At 30.6% G+C, this 26,442-nt stretch overlaps 1 protein-coding gene across 2 annotated transcripts in view; it reads left to right on the top strand.

Annotated features, from left to right (window-relative positions):
• Positions 1–15,073, top strand: part of LOC132938480 (zinc finger CCCH domain-containing protein 13-like) — a 42,018-nt gene extending 26,945 nt beyond the window's left edge. For both annotated transcript variants that reach the window (XM_061005338.1, XM_061005339.1), the window contains one exon: positions 7,921–15,073. The gene's annotated coding sequence lies outside the window, so the exon portion shown is untranslated. The remainder of the gene's footprint in view (positions 1–7,920) is intronic.
• Positions 15,074–26,442: the final 11,369 nt, after the last annotated feature.

The following is a 26,442-nucleotide window of genomic DNA, read 5'->3' as shown; positions in this document are numbered from 1 at the left end:
TTTTTGTATAATTTACGTGTAGCGCAAGTGACTATAAATTATATATATATAAAAAACAATTTTAATATTGATTAGAACAGACGTTATTCCAAAAGTCAGTTCTATCTGTTACGCCTTGTATAATATAATACGCAAGTATATAATATAGGTAAATTAGGTAAAACGTTTGTGTACGTAGGTATGTCGACTGCAGTATATTAACCATAATGATAAATACCCAATCATTTATTATTTAAATTTTACATAATATATAAATATATATCATACATTATGTCTATGTAGTATTGTAGTACGATCAGTAGGTACACACGAATGGTATAATAATAACAATAACACCCGTCGTGTTATAATAATATAATTCTTAAAAATATTTCGTTAAGCAGATAATTTCGTTAAATGGAAGTTCGTTATATGGAAGTTTCACTGTAATAGGTAGGTACCACCATAGATAATATAAGAATGGATAGAACATAAGAACTTATCACATGAAACTTTAGTGATACTATTTTTAAGGTTATATGGGGCAAATATTGATAAATAATAATTAATATTTTTAATATTTTAAATATTTAACAAAACTTAGAGTAATTTTCCAGGCACAAGTGGTACAACAATCAAAATACAAACTGACAAATATCTAAATATAACTGACTATCATGTTATTCATTATTATTTAATAAAATAGTTTTGCACATAACCTTAAAAAGCCCCATATCGTCTTTCTCTCTTTACGTTCTCTCTCCCCCAAAAAAGCACACGGCCCCATATGGAACTGGTATAGGCATGTCCTATCCATTCTTATATTATCTATGGGTACCACCACCTAATACCTGTACGGTTTTCGTCGACGCTCACGGGGGCCTGCGTCTTTTTCTCGAACGCGCGGCCTAGGCACCCGGCGACATGGCCTATTAGGAAGCGTGCACAATACGGGAATACAATTATTAATGATATTTAAGTGTATATCCCAACAGACAATATTATGGCGTCGATGTCATCGCGCGGTGCACGTGAAAAATAATTGCGTACTACGTGCCGATGCGTTCGGTTCGCCGCGTATAGGCCGTGAGGATTCATGAATGAGGAGAGTGCATGTATACCTCCACGTCGCGCCGTGCACGCGAACCTTTCCCGGTGTAGTTTATTGTCACATAATAAGACGCACGAGCCATTATAAATAATATTATCGTGTGCAACGAAAGCTGTTGTGCGCGCGTGTTGAAGAATTTCCCATCCGTCGACAAAATTCGTAAACAATATTAATATTATGTTGTTCGCCGTTCGTAAAAATATCAAATACAATACGGGACGGACGCACAGATATTATATATTATTATACATAGTTGCATACACGCGCGCACAAGACTATGGGCTCCTCTAGTTCAACGACCACTAGAAGGTTATTCGATTTTGAGTCGTATAGCGTATACAACATAATATCGTAAATGATAATAAAATAATGTGTGATTACCGTGCATAATACGACGCGTGTTGTATTATTATGGTATAATAATTATAATAATAATATGCACGACAATATTATTATGCACGCGATATTGATATTGTACCTATACAATAATCATTGTATACAATAATCATGTGTATAATGTATATTATAATAAATTCGCAGTAGGTTAGGTGGTTACGTCGGGACCGTAACAATCGTAACGTTTTTCGTTCAAGGTATTACAGGTGTTTTACTTTTCGGTGCAGCACGAGTGCATCATAAAAATACGCGTATCTTCGTGGTGTCGTGTAGTTTTCCTGGTCACTCTGCATTGTTGCATTTGCATTGTTATAGATTCGTGCACCACCGATGCACATTTTCTATTATCTCACAGAGAAACTGCAACGGCAGTCCGACACGTGTGTGTGATTGTTGTTTGTTTAAACGTTGTGGAATACATATCGGCGGCGGTTCCGCGGCGCGTTCGCGATGATGCTCGTGCCTCGTTGGTTAGGTTTAGACCGTTTAGGATGGACAATTATCGGCAATTACGCACAATCAATTATTCATGATATAATGTATTATGACATATTGATATTGTATTGTTATCATATTGATCGCTGTCGTCTTTATCTCAATGGTTTTTTTTTTTTTTTTTTTTTCAATCAACCGCGCACGGCGCATCTACCTCGGGCTAGCCTCGTCGTGACCTATAATTGACACTTGTCGCGTTAAATAGAAACGCAGTTTTTCGTACCTACTTAAATCATGACTCGAATACACTTAAAAGTATATGTACTCTATTATAATGTTGTATTTTTTGATCGGTTGAGCGCGACTTTTCGAAATGGTACAAAATCATGAATCCGTTTCCAAGACCTTGAGTTTTTAAACGCATGATGACATTATATTAAATGGTTTTAAAAACATTCCACTACTCCAGCCTCTGGGCGACTATATTATAATATCCATTTCCGGCATATTCCTATTACCTATATAACAATTATTATTACTACTACACATGTTCAACTGTAGATGTGTCCACGGGATTATAACATAATATGTGGCCAGTCAGCATGTTTAGATATGATTCAAAACCTTGAAAACATTCGGCTTGAATATACTAAGATAATATAGTAAGATGTGTATAAACTTGCATATTTAACTTTGTATTTTTATACTTATTGCCATACTGATTAGCGATTACCTACAATAATTACAATAGTGAATACAAATATTACCAAATATTTACATAATACGTATGTTATTATGATTCCAATAATATTTAAAATTGAATCATTTTAGAAAGTTGAAAAAAACTAAAGCTTTTTGCATAAATGACTCATTAAATTAAACAGAAAATTATAATGTATTCATATTATACTGTGCACATTGAAATATTGAATCAATCGCAAATAGGTGTATATACTTTGTAGTTTGTAGTCATATTATACCGTATAATATTATAATATGTATTACAGTTAAGTAATCTAAAAAATAATTAACCTCAGCAGTTTCCAGTAAGGCTTGACCTTAAGACCTTCTCAGTAATACGATGAAATTAATAATTATCGATAAAACGAGAATGGTTCCAATTTAAACTCCTAAATTGGGCCCCTTATTTAAATTGATCTGGTCGAGCATGGTTATACTATTTGGTTTTGACATGCTTGCGCCTACTTAATAGCAAGGAAATTAACATTATGCCAAAACCAATAAAGTAGTGGCCGGCAGGCGGTAGCCATTAGGTACACTTACAAAACTTGCTAACGGAAAATCAAAATCAAAAATGTCTTGAAAATTTCGGTTTTCGAAAGAAAACAACTATTATTACAATTGTTGTTAGGTTGAATTCAAAGCTAATTGTTGTCAAAAAATACATCAGCTTAAAATAAACACAGAGACAAATATTAAGTTATAAAAATGTAATTATTTAATATTAATTAACACTTATATTTATTGGTTTATTTTTATTTAAAGCCATATTGTATTCAAATGTGTGATTAAACAATATTGGATGAAATGTTTGGTTTTTAACTAAACTGTTACCTATAAATATGTATGGAAACAAGATCATTTAACTGAAAGTAGCTAAGTTATTATAATACAATTTACGATGGAAATTAAAGCAGTTGATTCATTATCTTAACTATAGAAAATAAACGGCTTACCTAACAGATTGAGTTAAAAATTTAAAAAACGGTGATGACTGACAGGAAAATAATACTTACACATCATTGTAAAACCAATAGATTCATCCCTCCGCTCAGAATCTAAAATAACTTTTTACCTACCTAGTTGAATCAGTCAATGCCCAACTTTGTATACATAACCATTGGAAAAAATTAGAAACCTGTGCCTATTATATTAGTGTGTGTATGTTATACACACTTGTTATGTACTAGGCTAGATATTATAATATACGATATTATACCTATTAATTAGGTAGGTTATATTATATTTCCGTTCGAATACCTTGTGTCAGTCACCATATAATTAGGTACCACAAACTCTGTGCAACATCTGGAGCCGAATGATAAGCATAATATTGAATATTACATTCTATATAAGATATTAAAATATAGGTATTACTTAAGAAATGTGTATTGTGTATTTGTGTGATGAAACATTGGATTTGATGCTACGTGCTAAGTAAAATAAAATAAAATGAAATATAACTATACATATTATTTTAAGAGCTCCGGTTAAAAGTGTTATTGTAATGATTCGCGAACATATAATATTGTCAGTCGTAGTCTTAGATTTGTATTATATTTTGTATTCGATGATGAAATAATGTACCTATTTAGTTATTCTCATAGAACGCACGATGGAAACTAATGGATTAGATGGAAGTTGTATTTTATTAAATTTACTGACGGCGTAGGCTTGTCATTATACCAGATTTTAATCTTATGAATACTAATATATTTTTTTTTGTCGTACCTGTATTATACCTGCTGTATAAAATATGGGCATATAAAAAATGAAAACACATTTCATTTCCTTATTATTACGTTTTTATGGTGTTCGGCTGCATTAATGGTTCTGAATTCATTACGAGGGCTTTCCATTCCATTCTTGTTGCATGGCTGCTGCACCAATGGAAACACACTAGTAGTTTGAATATATTAAATACAAGAAAGAATACATTATTGACCGCTAGGTTCTTTCCATTGAGCGAGCAGGCAGCAGACATTATTTTCTATGAAAACCATATAGGTACATTTAGAAAAAATAAATGTCTTATAGGCATACAATATTTATGTAACATGTGCCTATATATAATTATAATTTATCTGTATGTATAATGAATAGACGATATTATGAAAACATGGGAAATAAGGTTTTTACCCGGAGCATCGTTTCCCTCGAAACAAGACCCACCCATAAGATAAAAATTATTTCGAATGAAAGTAGGCATAGGATTTATAGTTGTCGGTGAAGAAAAAAGAATGATTTATGATATTTGATAAGCTACTCACTATGATATACGTCTATAATGACTATAATGAAAACGTGTTTTTTGAATTTTCGTTATTAGAGCTGTTTTTTTTTTTAACATGATGTAACCTGTATATTATAGGTAATCTTTTAATTTAAATATAAATTACCTGCACACTGATCATGTAAAAAAAAAAGTTTATCAGCCTTATTTTTTTTTTAAATATAATTTATTATAGTTGGTTTAATTAAAAATATATATTGTAGTCATTACTGAATGCAATATAGTATTTCTACTTTCGAACCTAAAATATATGGCTAAAGAGTGTCATTATCATGAACTAGGACGGGGCTTATAATTTATATTTTTTCCCGAAATAATTAAGATTATTATACAGTAACGATTCTTCATTCTGTGAATTATATCTTTTTTATTCACATGATTTCATCATCCCATTCGCTTATTGATCTATATTTATAAACAGATTGTGATATACAGTTAAAAATTAAAAATAAATAAATAAATACGTATTTAATGAGTATTAATGACGTGTAGGATAATTATAAAAATTAGGAGGTAATTAAATTGATAATCATTATCACAATCGATAATTTCAGAGTTAATTAGTCCGTTCTTACCACATAATTTGTAATATTATACTATTATCGGTTATGAATTTATTAAGTTTACATCACAATGCGAACCCATCTTTATGGTTTTCTGATACCCATGTAGAGCGATGTAGACATATTATGTAGTGAATAGTAGGTACACATCTGGTACCTATATGGCTATATATACGACACCAGTATGTAAACATTTTATACGCAAATACGCAATAATGATCGTATCTAAATGTTCCATATTGATAATCTGCATGATCTGAAAACAGTTTACGTAGTACATATCGACAATTGTATGTACTTATCGACCGAGCAAGCGTAAAATTAGATTCGAGAACAATTTATTGTGTGTATAAAGTATAGGTATAGTAGACCGCGGTATAGACACGTTAAAGTGGCATCGTACCTACATAATAATTGAATAAAAATAATAATATTGATTCAAACAAAATATGAAATTAACTCTAAACTAACTTAAAGAGTTTATAAACACGTGGAAGATAAATACATTTTGTATTTGCTACAAATATTTTAGGATTATAAATACTAAATACGTGAGTTGTATTTAAGACTAAAATATGGAACATCACACGGTGCATTGGGGGGGGGGGGGGGGGTCCCGTAGAGCTCCAGAGTGTATATGGATCACGATTCACTATAAACTATATAGTCACCTCAGAACGAGTGCTAGACTGCAGTGCTATACACAAATCAAAATATGTAATATAAATATTATCGGCGGTTACATTGCAGGTAACTCGAACCTCGATGACTTATAAGTTATAACTAGGGCTCGGATTTATATGTAAATACATATTTTCTCTGAGACATGACAAACTAATTTCGGCAAGTGATGAATTCGTTTCACAAGATTTTTGATAAAATTAGCTATATTTGATTTTACATATTTTTACATATTTTGCCATAAGTACATGTTTTTACATATTTCTCAATAATTCCATTTTTCCTACATATTTCGACAATTTTTTCATTTACTATTTATTATTTATTAATACAGACTTGCCCATGTTTCCAAAAGTACAAAATAGTAACAAAATAATACCAATTCTTAAACTTAATCTAATCTACTGTCGATATATTATGTTTGATATTTATGACCTCATAAAGATAACGATTTATTAAAACGTGTCCGCGTTTGAAGTTCTGACAGTTCTGACAGTGTACCTACAGTAACGAACGGGCCGTGTTTTAATTTCGTGGGTTTAATCTGTGTATTAAACAACGTCTTAATTTACGTGTAACCAATAATGCCGAAAGTACGATCATCTAAGACTTGCAAAGCAACAAAATAACATCAGTCGAAGTTGAGAGATCTTTCAGTCGATATAAATCAATTTTACGACATTATCGGCGATCTTTCGAATTCGAAAATTTAAAAATGCATGTCATTATTAATTGTAACCAAAATAATCAGATAGTTGGATAAATATTTTTTTTTATTAGTTTATTACATTTCATTCTATTATTAATTATTATTATTATTATTTTTTTTTTTTTTGATAATACATATTATCCATTTTTTAGCACATATTTATGTACATATTTTTGTTGTATAAATACATATTTTGGTTAAATAAATACATATAAATCCGAGCCCTAGTTATAACTCTTGATGGATCACAATGAAAATAATCTCTTTCACGCTGTGTGTTCACTGTATTTTTCGTTACTTCTCTCGAATTTCTAGATTATTTGAATTCTTTATCATTCCTATTGAACTTTTATAGTTATCGAAACTCGGAAGTCAACCGCACTCCTAATGAGTATAATATAGAAGATAGGAATTCCATATTGCCATGGATTATAATTGGGCGTATAGGTATATAAAATGGATAAAAACAATAAATATTCAACGGAAAAAAACGCGTTAGACTTAGATTATTTGTACGCAAACAGTCGCACGCAATAATATGCAAAGGTACCCTAAATGTTAATTGACCAATTGGGATGAGTAAATTATGATATGGATCACATTATGTTCATTGATGTGTTTATTGCATACATTTGTATGCTCATTAGTTGGTGCTATTCTACTACAAGTTGATTATTCGAAGGCATTAATTTAATAAGTATTGGACTTTATTATAGTTAAATTGGTGTCTTGTTCTTTTTACATATACCTAAGTGGCTGGTATGGTCGTATGAACAAGGTATTAACGAAACGACATTATTTACCCTACAAAATATTTTGGTGACTCGTACAGTCATACAGTCATATAGTGTAGGGGCAAGGGGTCAGGGGTGGGGGATAAGGGGAAAAAATTTAAAGTACTTTAAAGGATTTACTTATAAGATATAATTATAATCTGATAATATTGAGCCTTTACCACTTATCTAATTGTAATAATTGTAAAAAAAAAATTAATATCTATTTGAAATTACAGGCATTCAATAAAAAAATTAAGTCCTCTTAATTTTGGGGGTGAAGTTCACGTGCAGTACCGTCTGCATTGTCTTGCGGTAATCCGGGCCTGGTAACTTGGTAATCCTGGCGGCGTACAAGGTAATTCACAGGGTGTTTCACCAGGAGACCCTGGCATAATTGATTCCAGGGAAATTTGGAGGTGTATTTGTTGATTCCCTTTTTTTTTGTTGTCAGTAGAAAACAAGGAAAAAGAAGTATTTATGATGACCAAATTTAATAATTTAAAAAAAAAGTTGGGAGACGTCCGGCCAACCTCCTCGTGGTGTCTCCTGGCTAACGCTAATAGGCTGAAGTTTGTGAATCAATTATATATCATATATATATTGCGATGGGCATTGGCGTAACTGGATAAAAATCTAGGGGGGGGGCAAAAAGATTAACCCTTCGTGTTCCTGTAGTCATAATCGCAAATTTCAAGATAATAACATGTTCACAAATCACGGATAATAATAGTCACGAATAATGCGATTATTGCAATAACGGTAACACTGACAATACCTACGTCGACATAATATTATTCAACAAGTAAAACCTAAAATAAATATAAATTTTTATTAAGTAATTTGAGGAAAAAAATATTTTAATATTATAATATATTATGTTAACAGTTAAGAATACTTTTTAAATGTGGATTGTTTTGAGGGGCAAAATGATACTTTTGCCCCCCCCACCCGCAATTACGCCACTGGTGATGGGGAAATCAATTCATGCGTCCTATAAGTGAACTCAGGAATCAAGTCACCCACACCGGTGACTTCCGCAGCGTTTTAATATTCGCCGCCCCCTCCCCTTGAGCTGAAATCTGTGTAATGTAAACTACATTATCTAATATCTTCGTGCTGAAAATTCGACGCCCAGCGTGTCACGTAAATGACATAATGTCATAATACTTATACACATTTTACATGATACATTAGTGTGTGGCATTATACATAATGCATTAAATATTATTATCAGGCACGGTGTACAGTAAGTACAGTAAGTACACTAGTTGTACACGCTATGGTATAAACACTATGTTGTAGCATTTATTGTATATAACATTCGCTTAATGTGGCATGCTCTATCAATAAATTGTATATGAATGGACGAGATCAAGTTCAATGTAGTCGGTAAACTATTAATGAAATTGATGATCTAAATATTCACGTGTACGGTGTACGTGCACGTGTGTTTAAGTGCGTTAGTCTTAGATGTATATAATACAACTTGTGTATACATTTATCGTTTCAAACATCATTATCGCGTTTCGTAATGTTAATAAACCAATTTAACCGTTTTTATTTTCAAATGCTTATCTGCTAAAGAAATACAATTTTTTTTTAAGGAACTAATATATTATTGTATTATTGCTCGAAAAATGATTTCTGAAAAATGTAATTTACCGTTCATAAGTATATTTTAATATGTTGTATTCTTTGAAATAATTATTTCCAATTGTGTATAAAATATAAAATAAAGCAGTCCAAAGGCCAAATTTCTGTATGCATTGGTATAAATTATTATATTGAATGTTAGTAACAATAAAAAAAAACCGTTTGAACGTTAAAGTAAATTTTAAATTCAATTATTAATTTTCGTAATATAAAACAAATTACGTACCTACCTATAAATAACATAATATACAAGTAACTAGGTATTTACGTAGTTACGTGTCTAATAAACGATACCAACTTATAAAAAAAAATATTTCAAATACATTTGAAATGCTTTTAAGATTTAAAATAAGTAATCAATAAACAGTGAAAGGCATATTGGCATATAAGTAAATTATATATTAAATTACAATTAAGTTTTTTGTTAAATATACTGTTTAAAACAAAAATACATTTTTTTGTTTTTTTCAAAAATGAAAAAAAAAACACCAGCTCTGGAATTTTCCCAGGAGGCCGCCGACTGTCGCTAAGCGGCTATAATTTGCTATGCCACGGTCTATAGACGAAACATGTAGGCTCAACAAATGTTGCAGATGCAGCACATATAGGTACGTAAACATTTTGCTGCACCTGTGCGCACGCCTATAAGTTGTTAAAATGTCAATGATGATGTTTTTTTTATTAAGGTGTACAAAACTGCAAAGATAACATTTAATTGTTAAACTATACATAATAAAAAAAAAAAAAACAAAAAAATTCTTTATATTATTTTTATTTTGCTATAGATAGAGAGTATTCAAAAACAATGTTTTTAAGATGCAGAAAGCATTGAATCGGCAGCAATAAAATCACAATATTTTAAGAACAACCATCATTAAAAATGGATGGTTTAATTCGGTTTTAGGAATATGTTAACCACCACCGCAGTAGGTGATTCAGTCAAATTTATGTCCAGAGCGTACATTTTTATGCACTAAAAAATATCACAATAATATGCCATCTAATATTCAATAAATATACAAAAAAGGATTTAAAGAATAATAAAAAAAAATTACATAATTAGTTAAAACGTTTATTTGATAACCGTTTATATATATTTCAGTATTAAAATAATTCAAAATAAATTTAACAACTTAAGGTCTTCTTCACTCACTGCAGCGGTGGCGGTTAATTGCTGCAGGACACATTTCACCGCTCACCGCGGTGGTAAAGCCAAGACAATAGAATTTAACCCCACTGCTGCAGTGTGTGGGGACCTTTAATTGGGTGCTTAATGCAAAATAAATACATTTTTTTTCAGGGAAATTGCTTGACAAAATTATGAACATGAATTTTTACTTCTTGTTAAATACGATAACATTTTAAATTTATTTAAGTTCAAAATACCAAAAATTTAAAAATCAATAAAAAAAAATGAAAAATAAAAGTTACAAACTTTGTGTTAAAAGAAAAGCTTAAATTATTTACAACAAGCTAAAATTAAAGCATTTTGCTACAAACTCGCAACACTAATGATTTTTTTTTGTTTCCTTTATTGTTAAATACACAATCTGTACCACATGTGTACAATAAGAGTTTAAGCTGAAATACAAAAATACAAATAATACATGAATAATCTTGATAAAAGCAGCCACCCAGTGATGACACTTAAAATGCAACACTATAATGATGAAAATTAAAATCCTCATACATTGATAACATTAAAATCTTATCTTATGACTATTTTAGCATATTATTATAACTATTTTTATGAACAACTAATTTAATGGCCATAATTATTGTATTATAACAGTATAGTCTATATATATAGTCTATATTATAGTCCGACTATTATATTATTTATTTTATAAGTAGATCAATTTGGTTTTTTTATGATATTTACGAATTACGATTTACGACTTACATATTTACTATGAAAAATATTTATTTTATTGATTTTACAGACAACGGTGACGGATGTATCGAAATCTTAAGGAAAGCTTTGCAAAAACACAATAACAGTAGCAGATAATGCAGTAGTTAGATAATGAGTGTATACACGGTAGGGGGGGGGGGTGGGTCGTCCAACCCCTCCCCTTTGGTAATTTTTACTATTCGTATAAATAAATAAAAATTAATACAATTTAAAAAATATTTTGATATATTATATATTTTTGTAATATTTGTGCTACTGATATAATACTATTAACTATAAGTTAAGTTAGGTTAAGTTCAGTCTCGTTCATCTCGTGCCAATGCCCTCTTCTATGTACTACGTCATGCCACCACTAACTGCTGAAGAGTCAAGTAGTGATGGGCAAAATTATCTTGGTTTTGCAGTGTTGGTCTTGGTCTTGCTGCAAGACCAAGACCAAGACTACGAATTGCTTTGCAAGACCAAGACCAAGACTGAGTCTGCAAGACCAAGACCAAAACAAGACTCACACTGCAAGAGTCTTGTAGTCTTGCAATATTTATTGTAATTTTTTTTTTGAAAATGTTCTCAGAAAACACGTCATTTAGTGTAGGTTAAATGGAATAATTTATTAGGTATATAATGCAATTTTAATATTGTATTTGACGTACAACACGTTCCAGGAATTGAGGAAATAAAAAATTATTGAATTATTGAAAACAAGATAAGAAATAATTGGGTACCACCATAGACATATTATAATAGAATATATATGTCTACGGGCACCACTATAATAAACGGTATAAAGTGGTTTTGTAACAAATAGCTGCAATACAGACATTTAATGGAATTATTTTTAGATGCCGAATATGACACAAACGTTGATGTGCGAGCAGTGAGCACATACAAATATTATAATAATAACACCAGTCACCAGTACGGGCGATACGGTATATATTATATAAACGGCAATATTTATTTAATTATATATTTATATATATATACATAGAGAGAGAGATTATTTATATATATATACGTAATCTCTATATATAATATGTATATATTGTACAATATAGTTCTACCTTAGAGATAATAACCAATTAACAAATTCTACAAAATCACAGCATAAATAGAGATTTTTTTTTTTTTAATATTGCAAGAGTCTTGCAGCAAGACCAAGACTTGAAGTGCAAGACCAAGACTGAGTCTGCAAGAACAAGACCGCCATAGTCTTGGTCTTGGTCTTGGTTTGCCCATCACTAGAGTCAAGACATTGCTTTATACGTTATTTTATAAAATGAACAATTTTTAATTTTCGAGACTTAGTCTTAGTAAATAATTATACTCGTAAAGTATTACAATTTTAAAAACTTTTTTTAATTTTCCGATTCTGTATATTTTGTGTTATTTGTACAGAACAATAATCAGAACTCGAGAGTACCTATTTTAAATAACTTAAATATTAGTTAAAAGTTTTTGAGCTAATAAGTTGGTTTTTAAATTTTATTAATGACCTAGCAATGAGGCGTTTTTTAAATACTTTTCTTGGTATTTCTGTACGAAATATTTAGTTCTCGTTTTTGACATTTAGCATTATCTATTTGGTATGCTAAAGTTTATGTCTACTGTAATTCTATTTTTGTCTTCATTTTAATTTACTTACGCATATCTATTACAATATATATTATGTGCATGTTAAATAAATTGGCAATAAACCGTGCTACGAATAGGTAAACAAGTAATTTAGGTATAGGAAGTATTATTATAGTATTGTATTATATTATATATATATATATATATTCACCAATTACACTCTCATAACTATACTTATAATTCCGAATAATTGTCATGTAACAGTACGGGGTTGGACATTTAGACCTGTAATAACCCTAACGGCGACGGAGGGAGTGATGCACCTACTTAATATTTCAATAATAACTATCCACTTGGGTTTTTTTCAAAGAATTTTTGTATTCATATTTAAATGTACCGAAGCATCAGTGAAACGCGACGTGATAATGTCGTGTAAGCGACGTAAATGTGTAACGAAGCCGATGTCTGGAGGATCCGACGAGCGAGTCGAGTACATTGCACGGCTATAACAAACTCTGCGGGCGATTGTGCAGGTGATCGTCCGTAGAGACGTACAAGATATTATAATGACATATCATTATTATTATTATTATTCGGTGCGTGTTCGACTCGGGGGGGAAAAAAAATATTTCAAACACTTGATAATTATTTAACAATATAACGCAACCGTATGAGATAATGTACGCCTCCTAATATTGTAGTCTAGACTGTCGGCTCGCACTCGGTCGAGGACCCCGGCGGCGTCGACGACTCATCGCGGTCGGGTGCCAGCGACACGAAAAGCCGGTCGGGCCCTTTGAGCGGCGGCGGCGGCGGCGGCGGCGGCGACTGCACACCGGTACACCGTGCACGTGATTCACACGTACCGGCCACGAGTTGCGTGCGTGCGACGTGTGACTAACGCCGTGCGGAATGCGCGCCATAATAATAATAATAAAAAAAAAATGATTATCGGCCCGTCCGCAGTTGTCACCGGGGAGCGGAAGACCTTACGGGCGGCCGCGGCGTCCCGTTTTCTCGGAACGCGGGTCTCCCCCCCTTTCTGACGAGGACCACCGCCGACGGCGACGACGACGACGACGACGACGACGCCGTCACGCCGACACCACATGTGCCCTCATTGTGCGCTGCGTTATGACTTGAAATAAACGACGACGCATATAATAATAAAATGTACACAATATAGTTACATGCTTATGACGCGACGTGCGTGTGCACTGACAACAACACTACTTTCGACAGATGTATTTCGAGTTGCACGTACGTCATCTTGATCAGCGAGCGCGGTGGTTTTTAATTTGGCCGAATGCGTTACTCGACGACTCCGGGAACTTTTCCCGCCAAAAAACCGGAGAAGAAAAAAACCGACGGTATTAATACGACGACGAGTGATGCAACACGTGCATGCACTATGCAGTATATAGACAGACCGATCTCGAACGATCTTTTTATACGGGCATAGCTGTTTTCGACCAAAAACGTACCCTTCCCTTTTCGGCCGATTCACTTTTCGACCAAAACAATACGTTTTGTAATATGATATGTAAAATAAATAAAATAATTGGTATATAATTTTTGTAAAATTGTGGCGATTATAATTTTAAAAATTATTTAAAGTATAAGTTACATAAAATGTTGTAAAATAAAGTATTGTAAAATAAAATATTAAAAAAAAATTAAACATAAAAACACCTATTATATTATTAACATTAGTTTTGTGTTAATATGTCACACCGTGCATAATATTTTATAAAAAGAATAACATAATAATATACAATTGTTGTCAATAATTATTAAGTCTAATAGTAATGTGTATAATATAATATTAAGAAAGATATAGTGACTTTCTACAATACGTATAACGATCAGTCTTGCAGGTACATACTACATATACTGATATAACTATATATTATGGTAGTAACCATCACAGTCGACGATCACCGATCGTATATAATACATCGTAATAATCGTAATAAAAAAAAAAAAATTTTAATATATGGGTATTCTATTTTACAAAAATTATATATAAATTATTTATTCTACATATTATCATATTACAAAACTTTTTGTTTTGGTCGAAAAGTGAATCGGCCGAAAAGGGAAGGGTACGTTTTTGGTCGAAAACGGTCTCGCCCTTTTATGCACCGTACAAAATCACCATATCGGGATAAAAATCGCTAATGACAATCGCTCCCGATTTATATTCTCCCAATAGACAGTGGCGTCGGAGAAGGGGGGGGGTGGACAAATGGGGAAATTTACCCCTCACATATAATCTGAGGAGTGGGAGGGGGGAGGGGCAAAAGTATACTTCTTTTGAATATATCTTCGGATATAAACTAAATACCCAAGTGTTATGTTTTGTTTCAATATATAAATTTATGTATTTATATTTATACTATAGTATTATATTACTATATAATTTTATCAACACATTTATGTAATTCTTATACTATAACAATATATTACCTATATCAACATTAAAAGAATAAAATATTAAGAAAGGTTTTAAATCTGCTATAAATCACAAATAAATATTTAATAGTTGTTAGGTCACCTAACTTAGGTTTTGCTCTCCCTTATGAAAAATAGTTCCTGCGCCACTGCCAACAATAGATACCTACAATATGTCATAGCGTTTTCAAAATGTCGTTTTAGATACCTATGTTGAATTTCGGAATAAAACCCCCGGGAAAAAAATCCCCAAACTACCATATTACTCATAATGAAGGGCGCCAGCAGGAATTTGTCAAGGGGAGGGTAAAATATTTTTCCTTTTTACATTTTTTGTCTCACTATCCTATTAGTTATTAAGTATTTTTGTGACATATTTTCTTTGATATAGACAAAGAAAGTAAAAATATTTATGAATTATACGTATATAGTTAATTAAAACTTAATCTTACAGCATTAATTTTAATTAATTGTTATGTAGTTTTAAATTATTAAACCATTAATATTAAAAATTAAAATTATAAATAATTTAGTGCACTATTTAGAATTGTTAGGGCATTTTTTTTAGTTTTTTTAGATCATTAAAATCATCAATAATAATATATGTTAATCAACCTAGAAAAATCCAAGGGAGGGGCAACTACCACTACTTGCCCCCCCCCCCGCGGACGCTCATGCTCACAACCACATGGTAGAACATATATTTTTTAAATGTTAATTATAGTATCTATATTTACCACATTATTAATATTTAATTACAAATATGTATAGGTATTATATTATATTATATCATTAAAAAAATTTATATAATATATAATACTATAAATAAATTTCGAAAAAATAACATCGCAATTTAAAATAAAATATAATTTTTATGATTGATATAATATAGTAGGTATCTGGTATAATATAATATACGTATTTATAATGGTAAAAGGACGTTTCGCCCCCGTTGTTTCGTCCCCGTCTATTATTAAGATAGGACATTTGGCCCTCGGGAGTTATGTGATGTTATTTACCTACCCATAGGACGTTTTTTTTATTTTAAATCACTACATTTAAATGGCTTTTTTTAATTTAAAATTTTAATTGTTTAAAAAAAAAAAAAACGTATAATTTCAATATAATTTATATTAATATGTGGAGATGGCCTACCAACAACTTGTAGTAAGATTTCTAATTTTGATTTTTTTTCGATTCCTGCTCGAAGCTAAAAACTTGCATTTATAATTTGAATATTGATGTTTAATTTATTCTCAGTTATTTCAACTATTGTCTTCATGTGTTAAATTAACAATAATTTTAGTCTTTCAATACTATACTCTTACCCTTTGGGGTTTTACATATATTTATTTATTTATCTAATAAATATTATATTGTTATTAAAACCAATAACTTTTTTCAAAATATTATTTTTGAGAATTTCCTAACGTGTGAAATTACCAATTTTGTTTGAGTTGTTCGGCGACAAAGACGACGACGACAACGACGGTAATTATATGAACTGCCGCAGGCCAAATGTCCTATCTTAATAATAGACGGGGACGAAACTTCTGTGAGCTAATTTTTTTGTATGGGGACGAAACAGCGAGGGCGAAACGTTCGCGGTTTATTTGTAATTAAATATTAAAAATATGGTAATTATAGATACTAATTAACGTTTAAAGAATATTTGTTCTACCATTTGCACGTGGTTGTGAGTAATATTGTAGTCTGGGGATTTTTTTTCCTAGGGTCGGGGATTTTTTTCCTGGGAATTTTATTCCGATTACCGGCCCTATATTGTATTGTCGAGTTTTTTTATTAATCTTCATAATTAACTTTTTTCGGACATTTTGTTTTTTGTCCGAACATTTTAACTTTTATACCAAGACTCATTATCAAACACGCATAATACATTAATACCCAACTCATACCGAGTATATAATATTATTACTATATTGCTTTATTTGTGATTCAAACAAACCGCGTGGGAGGGGGGATACTTTGTGTGCGTTCTCTTAGGATCGTCGAGCATATGGTATTTTTGCGAAGGGTACCAATCGCGTCTAGGAGGTATACGCGAGAAGTGGAAAACTTAAACACCCGGTTCGAGCATTTTCTCACAGTTTTTTCAACATCTGGTGAATACAAGATTGGTGCACGGTTAACCTAACCAATGGAGTGAAGATTTTTTTCTGTAACGTAAAAGAAGAGATTCAATCCTAGTCCTGACGAATGAATCAAGATGACGACGGATAAAATCGATCTGATGAACTTGTGAAGTTTGCAAGATTAACACTATCCGTCTATAGACTCAAGACACCCCGAAATGGTCTTAGTTGACACAGGCAATATTGCAATGACTATACCTACCATGACTTCGTTATATTATCTTACAATATTAAAATTATTATAGTTGAATAGTTGAAATATGTTGATGCTGCAAGCGTATAAAATTATGCTCGGCCATTCGATCGTTTTATCTGGGCAACTGAGCAGCATTTACCTATAGGTACACTACTGTCTACTACGCTGTAGTTACGATCACGTCACGGCGGAATGAATAACTTGTGTGAAATGTCGGTGTATACACGTAAAGTGCGGATTAAAGGTATGAGGCGGGTGGGTGGGCTGAATATATTATAGTTAAAAAACAACCTATTTAGGTAGCTTTCAGACGCGAGGTGAAAACGGAACGAACTAACTAACTCAGTTGTCAAAACATCATCGCATACAGCTGTATAGCATTGCACACACAATACACATATTATTAATTTGGTCGGCTGTACGGTTTTTTCTTCGATCAATTACTTATGAAACAACCTGTTCGCCGCCACAGCCGCATACCTGTTGCGACCGGTCGTCTACAAGAAATAACCGGCACGGACGTGCTACGTTATTGTAGTGATTATTACATTACACGGCGGCGTCGATTAGAGTTCTTTTTCCACGTGATTCACCAAACTGATTATCCTCCCCCCCCCCCCGCCACAGTGCCGTCGCGGCATTCGGAATCCGGATTTTTATTCGATTTTTTTTATCTATATTATATTCACGTGGATTGACCATTAAACTGTAGCGGGTACACCGACGAGGTACACGTCAGTTCGAGGGATCTCAACGGTTTTAAAAAATGAAGGGCATCGCGTATCCACAGTACGCCTACAGGCATATATAGCGTAATATTTTATAATATATATGTATATTATGCATCATATTATACACACACGCGAGACGGTCCCTCCGCTCCTCCCTAGTCGTTTTTAACGTTTGAAGTTGTTGGGTTAAAATAATACTATATAGGTAGTTAATACATAATACTCGAACAGGCCCATAAAAATATATTATACGTTCGATATTTTTTTTTTTTGACGCTATCCACTCAGGACGCACAGGATGAAATATGTTATGTTATTGTAATGGGAGGGTAACCTTATAAAACCCAATTCCTGATAACTTGTCCTATTAAACTCATAAATTCCTTTTCCACAACAAAAGATTTTTTATCGAACAAAGATCTGACAACTGCAGCAGTTTGGTTTGTTGGCCCCATTCCTGGAAACTGTCAAAAAGATTCCATATCGTTACGATGAATCATACATTATTATCTTATGAAAGTATTGCAAATAAACTTAAAATACATTTGAAAAAAAAAATAATAATTCTATTTAAGTTGGTAATTCAGTAAGTTTAGCCGTATAGGTAATCAGGAAGGTTATACTCAAACTACATATTAAGTATGTATATAGGTACAATTAATTAAAATCAAATTAAAATTCAATAATGTAGATAGTTAAAATTGCATTTAGAATGCATTACGAATTGTATATTGTAGGAATTGGTTTACCATATTGTTGGTTATAAAACACTTTTTAAAACAGACAACAAATGGTAACAGAATCCATTTAAATTCAAAATATTTTATAAATTGTTATCATCATAATTTAATCAATACATCAAAGTAGTTACGTCGATATAGTCTTATAAATTGAGTAGGTAGTATATTAATTATTACGCATATTCTTGTATTTCCCTATACGCAGTAATATTTTCAAAATCAAAGTTTTCGATAAAAATGAATTTAACCTACCCTATTACTACTAATAAAATAAATTACTTTAATAACAATATAAATATGTCATAAAATATACTTAATTGTACCTATAGGCTGACTGCTGACCGTCTTCTCTTACAATCTTTATTTTTATGCAAACGATTTATCTTTTCATTCAAATTCAACATAGGTACATATTTTGTACATACGACATACATGACAGTGACTTAGGCACTCACTGACGTGATATATACACATTCTGTACAGCTGAGCCACTTTCTCGCTTATTGTAAATTGTAACTTTTTGTACATTTTAAAATGTTCATAAATTGCTCCAAAATTAAAATATCAAAACGATTCTATGAGGGCCTCCAGGACAATTTCCGTATTTTTAAATTTAATGATAAGTCAATTCAATCTAATATAAAAAAGCGGGTGGGTGGGTGACGCTTTGCTGTACAGTAGGTTACAAGTGAGTCATTGTAATGGATGGCGTTAAATTTGAATTCAATGATATAATAACATTGTATTATATGAAAAACGATTCTGAGAGGAGACGGTTTGTCTGCTTAAAATATTTTATATTATACTTAATACTGATATTGTTATTAATTACCTATTATCAATATGAATAGTTGATTTGAGTTACCTTAGGGTAAAGTCACTTTATTGTTTTGAGACAATATTTGGACAAATCGATAAACCCTCAAAAATATTACCCTCTGTTATTTTACTCTAAATCAAAATCATAAAAAAAAATGATATTGCGTGAATACATTATGTCCAAGTGCGCTTGATCTGGAGAGAGAAAACAGTACGCTGACATAAATGTATATACATGTACATTGTACATCCGTCTGTTTGGTACACGAGCTAAATTATAATATAATACAGGAAGTAGTTAAGTGTCATACCAATGTAGTAATGTCATGAGATAATCTTTGTAGTTACACATATATAGGTATGTACATATTAATAAAATATATAGCCAATAGTTATGTACAGGCAGTTATAATATATGCAAGCTGAAAATTAAATTAAAATTCTTAAAAATGTTTATTTGTTATTAGGTAATATTTTATGACCAATGATTAAACTTGTATTTAAATTGTATTTTACTAAATCGTAAAACTTGAAATTCCTGACCTGACCAAACACCGCGGCTGATGAAATATCGGGCATGTACTGTTTCCGCAAACATTTAAAATAACCATTTCCGCCGTGGCTCTTTTCTACAAATTTAAAAAATGTATCATTCATTTTTGTATTCTATATTGTTGAAAGAAATTTTGCGGTAGCGATAACTATATGGTTTGGAGGTAGCACTAATTTTTATTTTTGTGTAACCCGAATGCACTAATTGAGCACTAAAAGTTGGCAGTAAAGTGGGAATTAGTACTTTTCATGTTCCCGTAGCGTGAAGTTAGCGGGACGTTTTTATAATCGTGGATAATCGATTGTGGGTTGGAGCCTAATTTTTAATTTTCTATATCATGAAAGCACTAATTGAGCACTAAAACTATTGGTGGTGCAGCGGTAATTAGTGCTTTTTAGTCTCCCGCTAACTTCACGGAACTTTCGCTGTACTGGCTTTGTTATCACAAGTCGATGGGATGTTATAGGTATATAATATCTTAAATCGTGTCTTATACATAGTATATACTATACCAAGGAGTAGGCAAGTTCTGTAAAAATGTAAAGGTAAAAGTTTTCACTTCTGTCTACCGTCTTAAGGCGGTAATTCTTAATTTTTTTTTTAAGAGTTACACCAAAAATCATAATCGATTTTGTCAAAAACTGTTTTTGCGTAAAAATTCCCGTTTTTCTTAATTTTTTTTATTTTCCCCGACGCTTTTGAAAACTATTGGGAATTTTAAATGTTGACCCCTTGAATGCACCAACTAGATTCACTTTCCCATCGAACAAGATACTGTTGAAGAAAATCGAAGCAGTTTTACTGCCCCAAACCGTGATGACAGACACAAAAATAAAAAAATTAATAAAACACACGTCGTTGTAAAATCAATACATTCATCGCCCCGCTCAGAATCTAAAAACTTTTATTATTATAAAAATATTTTGACTATAAGTACTTACGGGTACTTACTTACTTGGTACTTAAGTGGGTTACACACTACCGCTGTACATTCGGTGTTTAGAGAATCAGTAATGGATGTGTTAAATTTGAATTCAACGATATAAAATCATTGTATACGAAAAACGATTCTGAGCGAAGACGGTCTGTCAGCTTATGATATTACGATGGGAGATATTTTTATGATATTATTGTGATCAAAGTACTTTATTTTACTATATTAGACATCATTAGTACTAAAAATGTTAAATTGATTTTTGTCGAAAAATTGCATTCTAATGTTAATATTGTTATTTTTGTTACTAATGCGTGTGTATAAAATATAATAATATACCTAATCTAAAAATTTCAATTACCCACGAATAATATTTTTAAATTACAGCAAAATAACTAAAATCGTTATTCTTGGTTACATGTAATTAATGTAATGTATTTAATTTCGTCCAAATTTGAACTTAAAATAACTAATAAAAATCGAAAATTTCATATGCCTCTTATAATAGCTCAACACGAGGCAAAATATTTTGTTAATTTTATAGTGTGTACTGTTGAAGTATAAACATTCAATAAAAATGTCATATATCTACAGAAATATTTTTAGAGTTACACTAAAAACCAAAATCGATTTTGCTGAAAACTAATTTTGCTTGAAATTTGCCGTTTTTTCTTAATTTTTATTTATTATTTTAAGCTTTGGCTTCCCGAAAATGCATCAACTAGATTCACTCTGCCACCGAAAATGACACTGAAGTTGAAAATCAAGCATTTTTTCGACTACTTGTCGTGTACACGATACAAAAAATAAAAAAATACATCATTGTAAAATCTGTTCTGCTCAGAATCTAATATATAATAACCATTATAACTTAAATAAAGAAAGTCGCCATACATTTGTTATAGGTAATATCTAATAAGTACCTACCTAATATTCTGTTTGTTCAACATAATTTCTAATGTTAGAAGTTTCTAAACAGTCGTATCAAATTATCGAAGTTATATATAATATGTGAACTACGTAAATATTAAATAAAAGGAAAAATGAGTAAATGTTCTTTAGTTTTTGTTGTTTTGCTATATTTTGATCTGTGCCCGTAATTGGCCTCAATTTCAGAGTAATATTTTAGTTTGTGGGTTATAGGTACAAATTATTAGAATATTACGAAATTTGATTTTGAAATGTACTTTCAATTTAAGAGTGAGGGTTTGCAAATTATAATTATTATTGTACACAAATCTGTACACACTTTCCTAGTCGTATATTATAAGTCATAAATCAAAAAAATAATAGTTACTTAAGTATATAGTATTTATACGATAAATACTACGTGAATTTATATTTGATCAAAAAACAAAATTAACATATTTTTCTAATCAGAAACATGCATAATGTGCCACTTGAATTTGAAACATGTGTTTTCTTTAATAGACTACTTAATTTTGATTATTTAATAATACAGATAGTCTACCACATTCCGTCTGTAATAAATTTTAGAGGAATTTAATATGTTCTTTGATTAACTATAATATACACTTACCTAGTATACCTAATATACCAAGAGTTATTTTAAAGTTTCTATTTCATTGGAAAAATTGAATATAGAAGGACATACATTAAGTTGTAATTGTATAGGTCATAAGTAGAATTCCGAATGGTCAGAAATCGGAATATATAGTTACCTAAATTTTTTACAATGCTATATTTTTTTAATTTTTGAAAGGAATAGTTCTCTAAAATATTTGTTTACATTAATCTATAATGTATAATAATATAATATATTATAAGAACTACACACAGTTAGTAAATTAGTATCATTAAAAAAACGTACGTGTAATGTGTCTACATGTACTTCATAGTTATAAAAAATATTAAAAACTGGAAAAAACTGAATTTACAGAACATTTTCGACGAATATGTTCGTTATAAACAAAAAATTGTCAATGGATGTGTTATATTTGAATTCAATTATAAACAATATTGCCGGTCCCTAAAATATCCAAATTTTCGTACTACACACCTGTAGTGGCGTATTTAGGAATTTTTCTGGGGGGGGATGATATATATAATAATAGGTACATCCATAAATACGTACATAATATACATTATTAAAATCCCCTATTTTGTTGAAGTTAGTGTGGATCAAGTCGAAACAAGAATTAACACAAATTGTATAGTACCTAATAGCATTTATTATAAATTCATACTAAGTGTTTAATACGATAAACAAAAAGAAAATAGTTATAATACAAAATCCAATTTTCTATTTTTTTTTTTTGGATGCCCAGTTCATCGATAACTTCATCTGGCATGATTATTGTACTGACATGCCAATAAAGCCAACACAATAGTTAAACTAATGTTAAACCGCGGAATTCGACCGGTAAAATGGGCTGAGCGTAACCGAGGTTCAAACTATGATCGTAAAGCGGGCCCTGAGTAGGTTCTAATAAACAAAGTATATAATAATTACAACTTAATTTCTAGTTATTATTTAATATCAGATAGGGAAATCGATAAAATATTTTCTTCTGTCATACTATTTATTAGATAAGACTTAATAAAAACTTGAAAAACGTCGTTCAGGTGTAGCAGTTGATAATAGGCAAAGTACAAAATATTTTCAAGAGTTGATGAATATTTGGATACAACTCTTTATCAGAAACATCTAAAGCATGTAACCCAGAGGTGAATACAAATTTTTCAGTCACTAAAAATCTAAAAATAAACCCACGCCCCGTGGCAAATCTATACAGTCTTCATGGCAATTTTGTTTTATTTACCAACTATGTTTTGAAAAATAATTCGCAGAAAATTAAAAAATATAGCACATCATTACTACCATAGAGGTATATGTTTTTGTTGTCCAATATAATATGTTGTCACGTATATGCCGTGAATGACTAGTGGCGTATAGTATATCAGAGCGGTAAGATTACCACGCCTAGAACATTTAGAAAACAGAGATACTATCAAAAGTGATATCATATCGAGGAATACAGAAAATAAAAAAAATTAACTTAACAAAAAAAAAAAGGGTCAAGGGGGGTATCTATCCCACCATATCCCCCCCGTAAATATGCCACTGCTACACACATAGTCTCAAATCGGTCAAATCTAAATTATTTCTAGATAAACACTATAGTATACTATATACCACAGTTCACCTCTAAGCTGATAAATGATAATAATAAAAATAGCTACTCTCAATAACAATGAATAATAATAACTATTAACTATAATAATAGTAAAGACGTAACAACACAAAATAGTGTTTACTGTGCGTCTGTGTAGCAGATAATAATTAAAACGTGGTTTGGAAAAAAACCATTAAAATATAAAAAAAAATGTGAAGATTAGATATACAATTATAAATAATATTACTATAAAGAATTATTAATTATAATTATTAATTAGAATAACACACATTTAAATTTCGTACTACACAAAGTGTGTCACACAATCTTAGGGACTGAATATTGCATAAGAAAAACGATTTTGAGGGGAGACGTTGTGTACTATTGTGTCACCCTTGCATACTTGTGCACATAATAAAATTTCAAAATTTCGGAAAATTAATAAAAATCTAAAATATCTCATTGCAATAAATTGCGTGACTTTCCAGTAAACTTTTTTTTTTTGTTAAATGTATGTGAATAATTTTTGTAAATAATTTGTGGGGAACTTCCTATTAAAATTTCTAATGTTAGCTATAAAAACGAAACTGTTATGAATTTCTAACTAAAAACAATTTACAAAATTTAAAAAATTTCTCATGACAAAAAAAATAACAAAAATCGCTTAATGGGAATTTATTAATTTACCGCTAAGTATACACATAACGTAATTTTAAACTCAAACGCTTAGGTATATAAAATTTATTAACCGGTAAACTTTTTTCTGTTGTTAAAGGTAGAACATTTTTTATTAATTTCCAACTGAAAAATAATTTTTAAATTTTTGAGATTTTGTAAAAATTTGAACTTTAAAGCCATATAAATATAATTGTGCTTATTATTTACCGGAAAGTCACATTAATTTTTTATGAGCGTTTAAATTTTATGACATTCACCCAATTTCTCGTCAAACGATTTTTTTATTTTATTGTAATTTAAAAACAAATATCCGTAGATACTTGACATTTTCACGAAATGTTTATTTTATCATTATCTAATCATGATATAAGTTTGACTCTTTTTGATCTAGTTATAGACATTTGAAACTAGTTTTTTTTCTAAAAATGTATTTAACGATATTTATATAAAAAAAAACGTTTAATAGCAATAAGAACAATATCGTAAAATATACCTAGGTAGTAATATAGACTGATAGACTTGTCTTTGCTCAAAATCGTTTTTGTATACAAAGATTTTAAATCATTGAATTCAAATTGAACACATCCATAACAGTGACCCTGCACACGACAATTAATGTACAGCGGAACGGTTCCCACTTGCCTACCTTTTTTGATATTGATATCTGCAGATTAATTTATTTTACAACTAGTATTACGATGGTTTATTTAATGTTTGCAGATAACATTCTATTTATTATTTTATTAATATTTAGATATTATTATAATAATTAATAGTGCATTATGTCATAATAATATTGTTATCAGCTTTTGAGCCAATATCACTTTGCCGTAAAACACTGAACAATCTGCAATGTTAAAAAATTACATTACAGCGTAGTTGTAGTCCTGTTCCTGTATTTAAGTCCCTATGAATACTAAAATGTTTTTAAATTACAAAAATATAACTATAAGTACCTATACTAATGATATCGTTATTCTTTCTCCAAATATGTCATTTCGTCCAAATTTAAACTTCAAATGTCTATAAAGAAAAATTGTGAATGTTAATCTTTTAAAATTTTTGGTTTTAATATAAACTATAAACTACTTATGAGGAAACTTGTTTTAAATTTTTAAGGTTGAGATATAAAAATGATCATTTTTATAAGTTTTTAACTACAAAATAATTTGCTAGTTATCCTGGATTGACGAATTTAATCAAAATTTTAACTTCAAATGTTT

The sequence above is a fragment of the Metopolophium dirhodum genome, chromosome 2 (assembly GCF_019925205.1).
Source record: "Metopolophium dirhodum isolate CAU chromosome 2, ASM1992520v1, whole genome shotgun sequence".
In the NCBI taxonomy this organism is placed as follows: Eukaryota; Metazoa; Arthropoda; class Insecta; order Hemiptera; family Aphididae; genus Metopolophium; species Metopolophium dirhodum.
This window is presented reverse-complemented; position numbering and strand designations above follow the sequence as displayed.